The following is an 11,018-nucleotide window of genomic DNA, read 5'->3' as shown; positions in this document are numbered from 1 at the left end:
TGATTGGGGTTCGTGATGTTGGTCAACGATGCTTCAGTGTGTGGTGGTGTGGTGTGTGTGGTGTGTGTGTGTGTGTGTGTGTGTGTGTTGTGTGTGTGTGTGTGTGTGTTTGTTGTGTGTGTGTGTGTTGTGTGTGTGTGTGTGTGTGTTAGTGTGGGTTATTGAATCTTTATCATATCTTGTTGGGATCAATAGGTTTTGACGCGTGTGTGGCATGTGGTGTGTGGGTGAGAGAGAGAGAAATTGGTGTTGTTTGCCCTCTAGTGTGTGTTGTGGTGTGTGTTGCAAGGGCTCCTTCTCAGCTCTATGAGCTATAAGCTGATTTTGATAACGTGCTTTAAAGTGATTTCTTCTCCGCCTGGTCGGTTTTGTGTGGGCAGCTCCTCATTCCCCTCCCTCCATCCCCTCCTACATCCCCTTGTGTGTTTTCAGATTAACCCTACGTTCTCATGCCTGGGTCAGTGGGAAGAGCGAAAGAAGTGTTCCGTGTTCTCCCCCCACGACTCGGGCCGCAGGACATGCGCCGCAAACACGTTTACGACAACTGGCCAATGGGGTGAGTGACACGCACACTTACACGGCATGGGGGTGACACCCATGAACAACGCTTAAACTGGCCAATGGGTGGGTGACACCTTACAGCAGGGCCAGCTCTATCTTTTTTGGGGTCCCTAAACAAGATTTGGTTTGGGGGGGGGGGGGTGCCCACCTTGGCGGGTGAAACATTTTAGTGCTTCTGCTTGCGGAGAAGAAAAAATTAAGTTCATTTCTTCCTGCAATTCTACCTAACCCATTCTTGGCATGGGGCGGAGAGGTAAATGTAGCAAATTTAAACACAATTTCATGCGATTGCTAACCATGTTTGGCCATGTTTCATATGATATCAATTACCATGTATTAAATGTGTTTTATGAAGCCCCTTATGTGGCTTATGCCGCAGAGCCGGCCCTGCCTCACAGGCAACACATTAAACTGGCCAATGGGTGACACCTTACAGAAAAAAACCACAGGGATTTCTACGTGATTCAACAGTGTGATCTTAAGTGAATTTATGTAATAACATTTTGACAAATGTAAAGCAACATGTGAAACATGATCTCGTAATAAAATAAAGCTGTCAAAGGAACGACAAGACGGTGTAAGGCCCGAGGTGAAACGGATCACGTGATAGGATACCATGGAACGAACACTGAGGGTTTGGTGATCCAAGCGAGAATCAACATGTAACCAGGCTGTGTGACAGTGTTTACGAACTCTTATTAAATAAAAAGATAATGGTATTGTTCACTTGGGTAGAAAAATATCCAAAAATACACAATGTACCTTCAGACATAGACATATAYTCTCACATGGTACTGTTCGATAACTTGAAGGGTACATGTACGGATTATTTCTTAAATCCACCCAAAACCACTCATTACTATAATTTACAGTGTTAATCATAGGAGGCGGCTGATTGGAGGACGGGCTCATCGTAACGACGAATGTTTTATACCGCTCCACTGATTCCGCTCCACTGATTCCGCTCCAGTTATTACCAAGAGCCCGACCTCCCCGATTAAGGTGACACCAACCTCCTGTGCTGTTAAAATAACCCTACAATAGAACAGATGTTTCATTTTGTCATTATAACAAGGTTGGTAACACAAATCTGTTGCAGCTCAAGTCGACTACAAAGTTCCACAATGCAATGCTCTCTCTATGGGTTGGCTGGGTAGCTAGCTACACACAATAATACCAAAGATAATATCCGCATGTGAAGTAGCGAGTTAGCTGTAAAAATCGGCTAAACAAACTGCACTCTCACACCACTGACTTGCCTAGTTAAATAAAGGTTAAATWAAAAAATACAATAATAAAAAATAAAATATATATTTTTTTCAACCTGCCTCACAGAGTGGAGTCTGACATTCACAACAACCATGAAATACACCTTGGACTGAAGAGTTAAATAAGAGAAATGTGTTAAATTACACATTTCTCCAGGTAGGAATATCGCAAAAAATATAACCAATGGCTGTGATTCAGATATGTTGGATTAAAAGACACATTTCGTATGAATCCATTCAGTTGTGCAACTGACTAGGTATCCCCCCTTTTCCCTTTTCATTCGAGAGACGAACAACCCTCCTGCAGCTACGACAGCACAACGCGTTTCTTCCCTCCTGCAGTCATTCTGAAATGCAGGTGTCTGGTGAATATGAATTCTAGATTGATGGAATAGTCTATAACTCTGACACTTGATCTGGCAAGCCAACATAAGGCATGGTCTAAAGCAGACAGAACAGTGTTCTAACCTGCAGGCAAACACGAAAACAGTTTGTTTCCTACCTGCAGGAGAAGCAGAAACAGTGTTCCTTACCCTGCAGCGAAAACAGAACACAGTGTTTCTAACCAGCAGGAAAACAGAACATGTTTTCTACCTTGAACAGCAGGTCAAACCTGCAGAAACAGAAAATGTTTCTACCTGCAGGGAACAGAACAAGTGTTATCTACCTGCAGAAACACAGAACAGTGTTCTTACTACTGCAGGAAACAGACAGTGTTTCTCCTACCTGCAGGAAACAGAACAGTGGTTTTCTACCTGGGAACAGGACACATGTTATACGCAGGAACAACAGCTGTTTCTACCTGCAGAACGAAAGATCCATAGCAACAAGCTGTTTCTACCTGCAGGAAAACAGAACAGAGTTTTCTACCTGCAGGAAAGAACATTCACCAGAAAAGGAAGTCTAACTCAGGAAACAGAGAAACAGTGTTTCTCACCTCAGGAAACCAGAACAGTGTTTCTACTGCAGGAAACAGAACAGTGTTCTACCGCAGGAAACAGAGATGTGTTCTAACCTGCAGGAAACCAGAACAAGTTCTACTGAGCAACGAACGCACTGCAGAGAAACAGAAACAGTGTTTTCGTACCTCAGACACAGGTTTAACGAGCAGCACAAACAGAAGTGTTTCTACCTGCAGGAAACGAACAGTGTTTCTTACCTCAGGAAACAGATACAGTGTTTCTACCTAGGCAGAACGTGTCCTAACCCTAACCTGCAGCGAAGAACAGTGTTTCTAACAGAATCAGTAATCATTCCTTCCTTCTACCTGCCAGGAAACAGAACAGTGTTTCTACCTACAGAAACAGAACACGTGTTCTTACCGGCAGGCAAACCCCAGAACAGTGTTTCTACCAGCAGCGAAACAGAACAGAGGTTCTCTACCCTGCAGGAGAACAGAACAGTGTTTCTGACACTACAGTAAACAGAACAGTTTTCTACCTCTAGGAAACAGAAAACATGGTTTCTTACCTAGCAGGAATACAGAAACAGAGTTTTACTACCTGGCAGGAAAGCCAGATGAACAGGTTTCCCTACCTGCAGGAAACAGAACAGTGTTTCTACCTGCAGGAAAACAAACGTTGTTCTACCTGCAGGGAAAACAGACAGTGTTTCACCTCAGGAAACAGGAACAGTCGTTCACTACCAGCAGGAACAAGAACAGCTTTCTCTCTACGCTACCAAGGAAACAGAACAGGGATAGCCTGGCTTTACCTACCTGCAAGGACAACAGAAGCAGAGTTTCATACCTGCAGGAAACAGAAACAGAGGTTTCTACCTCACGGGAAAGCAGAACAGAGTCTTCTACCAGCAAGGAGATAGAGCGTGAGCAACACAGTGTTTCTACCTGCATATATGAACACAGAACAGGCAGCTGTTATCTACCTGCAGGAAACAGAGAACACGCTGTTCTTCTACCCTGCAGCACAACAACAGAATGCTAGTTCCCTGTATTCTACCAATGCCCAGGAAACAGAAACAGTTTATAACTACCTGCACCGGAAACAAAGAACCAAGTGATTACTACCTGCAGGGAAAACACGAACATGTTTCTACCTCACAGGAAACAGACACACGGTTCGCTTATCTTGCAGGAAACAGAATTTAATCTATACCTGTCTACGGAATAACAGATCACAGATGTTACTAACCTGCAGCGGAAACAGAAACAGTGTTTCTACCGGCAGGAAAAAGAACAGTGTTTCTACCTGCACGGAAACAGACATTCACTGCGGAATGCGATATCTACCTGCAGAAACAGAACAGTGATTTCTAGCCCGTAGCAGGAAACTAGAAACAGGACGCACACTTCATGAGCAGTTTCTGCGAAGGTACAAAACAGATGTTATACCAGAAACAGAAGTGTTTCTACCTCGCAGAAGAAAACCAAGACAGTGTTCTACTCGCAGGAAACCAGAACATGGCGTTCTATCCGAGCGGAAACGAGAACAGTTGTCGATACTCTAGCAGGAAATCAGAACAGGTTCAATACCTGCAGGATAGACCAGAAACAGTGGTTCTACCTCGACAAGAAAAATACTACAGGAGATCAGACAGTTTTACCTCAGGAAACTGAACAGTGTGTTCCTGCACGAAACAGTTACCTGCCATGGGAAACAGATACATGTGCTTCTACCTGCAGGAATAACAGAAAAGTGTTTCTACCTCCAGGAAGACTAGAAGTAGTGTTTGCTACCTGCAGCATGAAACAGAACAGTGTTTCTACCTGCAGGAAACAGAACAAGTGTTTCTACCAGCAGGAAGATCTGATGGAACAGTGTTTCTACCTGCAGGAAACAGAAACAGGTCTCTCACCAGCAGCCGAAAACAGTATAGACACGTGCTACCCCAGTGAACACACCGGGAACAGTTTACCTGCAGTATATACTATAATCAGTGTCTCTCTACCACCGCAGGGAAACAAACAGCGTCTGTTCCTAACTGCAGGAAGCACAGAACAGATGTTCCTCACCTGAGGCAAACAGAACAGAGTTCTACCACAACAAGCACCTGCAGCGAACAGAATCAAGGTGTCTCTACCTCGGCCAAGCAACAGAACAGTAGGTTACTTAGCCATTGACAGCAACCACAGAACAGTCGTTTCTACCAGCAGCGAACACAGTAACAGTGTTTCTACCTGCAGGGAAACGAGAACAGTGTATTTACGCGTTGTCAGTGATAATCATAACCCACGTGCTATTCTACCCATTCTCACCCTATTCTGGCAATCAACTTTCCCAAATTCCCAGGAAGCTGTCCCAGCAAATCCTGCCTTTTACAAGATTCGCTGCGAAACCGGACGTGGACAATAAGAGCAGGACAATAACACTGAGTTTTAACCGATTCCTGGAAACTGGAGAAGGAATAAAACGAGAAATCCTGAGGCTTTAACCAACGAAATTCAATTTCATTCAAACTTGGAAGAAGTACAAAGCCAACACTAAACTCTACACATTAAATAAAAATATAGAGGTTTATTATTATTATTATATAAATATTAGTTTATATTAACTAAAGTTACTATGGTGAAGTAAGTTTCACTTACAATCCAAAACTACTTCCAGTGGATAAAATATCTAACACCTGAAATCAGGCCAAAGACTACAACTTGCAGGAACCACGATCAGATCTGAGAGTCGGACTGTAATAGCCAAGACACAGCCATCAGCTGGAGGTCAGATCGCTAAATAGCAAGAACGAGCATCCCAGTCTGCATCAGGTGTTACAATAGCAAAAACACGATCACTGTCTGGAAGTCAGATGTTAAATAGCAACAAGAACAGATCGAGTCTGGACAGTCCAGCATGTTAAATAGCAAGAAGCACGATCAGTCTGGAGTCAGATGTTCAAATTGCAAGAACAATCAGTCATGGAGAATCAGGTGTTAAATAGCCAAGAACAGATCAGTCTGGAGTCCAGAATGTTAACATAGCACAAGAACAGACAGTACCCTGGAGGTCCAGATGTTAAATCCTGCAAGACACAGAAATGCAGTCCTGGGAGCGCTCAGGTGTTAGAATCAGCAAAGAAAGCCAGAATCAAGTCTGGAGCTCCTCAGATAGTAAATAGCAAGAACAGATCAGTCTGGAGTCAGATGTTAAATAGCAAGAACAGATCAGTCTGGAGTCAGATGTTAAATAGCAAGAACAGATCAGTCTGGAGTCAGATGGTAAATAGCAAGAACAGATCAGTCTGGAGTCAGATGTTAAATTGCAGGAACAGATCAGTCTGGAGTCAGATTTTGACACCGTGTAATTCAGTCTATTACACACAAAAAAACTGTTTCAAGTAAGAATTATGCAGGTTTGATGGCGGAAAAGAATGGGAATTCTTGCCTAAGACAGAGATACCGGAGCTCCAAGGCATGAATGGAAATCGCTAAACAGCTAACTTCCAACCAATGTGGTGTGGTGGTGTATTCTAGGGGCTAATGGTTTGGAACAGGAAATCGGAACATTAGAGACTGATTGACATGCTCTTCCTCCCTCTACCTCCCTCTCTCTCTCCCTCTACCTCCCTCTCTCTCTCTCTCTCTCTCTCCCTCTCTCTCTACCTCTCCCTCTACCTCCATCTCTCCCTCTATCTCTCCCTCTACTTCCTTCTCTCCCTCTACTTCCTTCTCTCTCCCTCCCTCTAGCTCTCCCTCTACCTCCCTCCCTCCCTCCCTCCCTCATGTATGTCCTCTTGTGATTGTGTTATTTCATCTGATGTTATCTGATACTCTTCTGCTTTGACAATGTATTTCCGGCCAATAAAGCTTTATTGAAGATAAGAGCGTGAGCGAGAGGGATAGAGAACAAGAAACAGGGATAAAGAGAGAGTCACAGAGAGGGGGGAGCAAAAGAGACAGAAAGAAAGACGAAGAGAGAGACTGAGAGAGAGAGGGTCAAAGAGAGGGGGGGGGGGGAGAAGTCATTGCAGATTCTTGAAGTCATTGCAGCTTCTCTCTTTCGGTAACCATGGTGTTTCCACGGTGTTACTATGGCACGTCACCATGACAACAGCCGGTGCAATGGTGAGTTGCTGACCTGGTCACACCTTCAACACAGAGCAACATGGAAACCTATTCTACCTCACACTTGTCTTCTCTCTCTCACTCTCGTTCTACCTTCTCTCACCGTGCTCTTTCTCCATCCATCTAGTCTTAAACTCTACTGCTGTTCTCCCTCGCAGGCTCCCCCCTTGCTTTTCATTCTTTCTCTCCATCCCTGAGATTTTTCTGGTGTACCTCCTTTTCTCTCTCTCGCCCTCGTGGCTCCCTCTCCTTCCCTGAAGGCAGGCCTCTTCTCCCTCTCCTTCTCTCTCTRTCCCTCGTGGCTCCCTCTCCTTCCCTGAAGGCAGGCCTCTTCTCCCTCTCCTTCCCTGAAGGAAGGCATCTTCTCCCTCTCCTTCCCTCTCTCTACCTCGGGGTACTCCATCCCCCTCTTTCTTTCTTCCACAGAGGGAATATTAAAACTTCTTAGGGCTAGGCCCCTTTTCTCTCAATTTCCACCTGAATGACATGCCCAAAGTAAACTGCCTGTTGCTCCAGCCCTGAAGCCAGGATATGCATATAATTGGTACCATTGGAAGGAAAACACTGAAGTTTGTAGAAATGTTAAAATGATGTAGGATAATATAACACAATAGATATGGTAGGAGAAAATCAAAAGAAAAACCAACCAGCATTTTTTTTTGAGAGAGACCATCCTCTTAGAATGGCAAGTATCAGATCATTTTGAAGATTAGCTCCCTGGATGCAATTCCTATGGCTTCCACGGGGTGTCAACAGTCTATGATCAAGGTTTCAGGCTTGTAACTTCAAAAACGAAGAAGAAATATCAGTTTTAGAACAGGGACACAGTCTTAGAAATTCGTATTTGTGCGCGCCATGAAGACATTACGCACCTGCTAAAATTTCCTATTGAACATACTTCCTTCCGTAAGAAATATTATAGTTTGATTACATTTTAGGGTGTCTGAGGAGTTAACAGAAACGTATTTTGACTTGTTGAAACAAAGTTTAGGGGCAGATTTTCAGATTCCTTTCTCTGCATGTTGAACGAGTGGATTACTCAAATCGATGGCGCCAAATAAACTGACTTTTTGAGATATATAGAAGGATTTTATCTAACAAAACGACACCACATGTTATAGCTGGGACCCGTTGGATGACAAATCAGAGGAATATTTTCAAAAAGTAAGTGAATATTTAATCGCTATTTGTGAATTTATGAAACCTGTGCCGGTGTAAAAATATTGTGACGTGGGGCGTCGTCCTCAAACAATCGCATGGCATGTTTTTCGCTGTAATACCTACTGTAAATCGGACAGTGGAGTCAACAAGAATGTTGAATGTTTCAGCCGATATAAGACACTTATATATACCTAAATGTTTAATATCCATAATTTGTATGATTGTTTATTTGAATTGCGAGCCCTCCAGTTCCACAGGAAGTTGTCCCGCTAGCGAGACGCCTCGCCCTGACTGTAGGAGGTGGGAATGAGGAGTCAGTCAGGTGAGGGAAATCTATTCCATGACTGACTATCTACCTAAACCAACCAGCATCTGGGAAGAAGGGAGCAACACTCACTGCTTGAATTACTTATACATAGTGTACAATAATGATAATGCCTTTTAATCCTTCCTAATGCACAGCGAGGCTTTCCCTCTGTGATATACAGCGAGGCTTTCCCCCATGTGATATAAGATATACAGCGAGGCTTTTCCCCTGATTTGAGTCCCTGGCGGCGTAGTGTGTTACTGATGGTAGGCTTTGTTACTTTGGTCCCAGCTCTCTGCAGGTCATTCACTAGGTCCCCCCGTGTGGTTCTGGGATTTTTGCTCACCGTTCTTGTGATCATTTTGACCCCACGGGGTGAGATCTTGCGTGGAGCCCCAGATCGAGGGAGATTATCAGTGGTCTTGTATGTCTTCCATTTCCTAATAATTGCTCCCACAGTTGATTTCTTCAAACCAAGCTGCTTACCTATTGCAGATTCAGTCTTCCCAGCCTGGTGCAGGTCTACAATTTTGTTTCTGGTGTCCTTTGATAGCTCTTTGGTCTTGGCCATAGTGGAGTTTGGAGTGTGACTGTTTGAGGTTGTGGACAGGTGTCTTTTATACTGATAACAAGTTCTAACAGGTGCCATTAATACAGGTAACGAGTGGAGGACAGAGGAGCCTCTTAAAGAAGAAGTTACAGGTCTGTGAGAGCCAGAAATCTTGCTTGTTTGTAGGTGACCAAATACTTATTTTCCACCATAATTTGCAAATAAATTCATTAAACATCCTACAATGACATTTTCTGGATTTTTCTTTCTCATTTTGTCTGTCATAGTTGAAGTGTACCTATGATGAAAATTACAGGCCTCTCTCATATTTTTAAGTGGGAGAACTTGCACAATTGGTGGCTGACTAAATACTTTTTTGCCCCACTGTACATGTAGGTAGAGTTATTAAAGTGACTATGCATAGATGATAACAACATAGAGTAGCAGTGGTGTAAAAGAGGGGAGGGGGGCAATGCAAATAGTCTGGGTAGCCATTTGATTAGGTGTTCAGGAGTCTTATGGCTTGGGGGTAGAAGCTGTTTAGAAGCCTTTTGGACCTAGTCTTGGCGCTCCGGTACCGCTTGCTGTGCGATAGCAGAGAGAACATTTAAACAAAGTGGGTTTGTGCCAGCGCACCCAATTTGTAAGTCACTCTGGATAAGAGCGTCTGCTAAATGACTTAAATGTAAATGTAAATGTAATGCCATGAAATACAAAGAAAAGTGATGCTGTTCATTTTTTCTTGAAACGTCAGATTTTTCATTTTACAATAACAGCCGTACCTTTCTCCTTGTGCTAGCTTGGGTCCACTACTAGCTTCCTCACCCTGGTGTGGTGGCAGGTTGCTCGTTGTTGCATTAAAAAAAAGCTTGTGCTTGACTTCTACAAATCCATCCATTTTAAATGTTATTTGCAAGGTAGTTCGATTCTGGGCCGAAGATGGTGATAAATAATGAGCGTAACTGCTGCTTCTCTTCGACCTTTCACCTCCCGCCTACACCTCGACCCTACACCTCCCGCCTACACCTCCCGCTTACACCTCCCGCCTACACCTCGTGCCTCGTCTAAAGCCTCACAGAAGCTCAACATTGTATACTGCCACCTATTGAATAAGTTCCATGTTTGTGTTTGTGGAATTTGACTGCTGGGAAACGATGTGAGATTGTGCTGTATTTGATCATCTGTACATGTAGATATAGATGTAGAATGTGTAGAATCTACTTATCTACCACCCGAAACTGATTTGTGAAGGTGCTGGAGACAAAAAGGCACATAACGGAGAAACAGGAAAGAGTCTCTGCACACTTCCAGTACACTTCCAGCACACTTCCAGTACACTTCCAGCACACTTCCAGTACACTTCCAGCACACTTCCAGCACACTTCCAGCACACTTTCAGTACACTACCAGTACACTTCCAGCACACTTTCAGTACACTTTCAGCACACACTTCCAGTACACTTCCAGTACACTACCAGTACATACCAGTACACTACTAGTACACTACCAGTACACTACCAGTACACTTCCAGTACACTACCAGTACACTACCAGTACACTACTAGTACACTTTCAGTACACTTCAGCACACTTCCAGTACACTTCCAGTACACTACCAGTACACTACCAGTACACTACTAGTACAACTACAGTACACTACCCAGTACACTACCAGTAACACTACCAGTACTACCAGTACACTACTAGTACACTTCCAGTACACTTCCAGCACAACTTTCAGCACAACTGTTCCAGTACACTTCCAGTACACTTTCCAGTACACTGACTAGTACACTACCAGTACACTACTAGTACACTACTAGTACACTTCCAGTACACTTCAGTACACTACCAGTACACTTCCAGCGCACTTCAGCACACTTCCAGCGCACTTCCAGCACACTTTCAGCACACTTCCAGTACACTTCCAGTAACTACTTCCAGTACACAGTACCAACCATACACTTCCCAGTACACATTACACACTACACTTCCGGTACATATCAGTACAACTACCAGTACACTACTAGTACACTACTAGTACACTTCCAGATTCAGTACACTCCCACTACACTCCAGTACACTTCCAGCGCACTTCCAGCCACTTCCAGCAGCACTTCAGCACACTTTCAGCACCACTCCAGTACACATCTCCTC

This window comes from Salvelinus sp. IW2-2015, unplaced genomic scaffold (genome assembly GCF_002910315.2).
Source record: "Salvelinus sp. IW2-2015 unplaced genomic scaffold, ASM291031v2 Un_scaffold2260, whole genome shotgun sequence".
Taxonomy (NCBI): Eukaryota; Metazoa; Chordata; class Actinopteri; order Salmoniformes; family Salmonidae; genus Salvelinus; species Salvelinus sp. IW2-2015.
The sequence above is the reverse complement of the archived record's forward strand: the minus strand, read 5'-3'. Positions refer to the sequence as shown.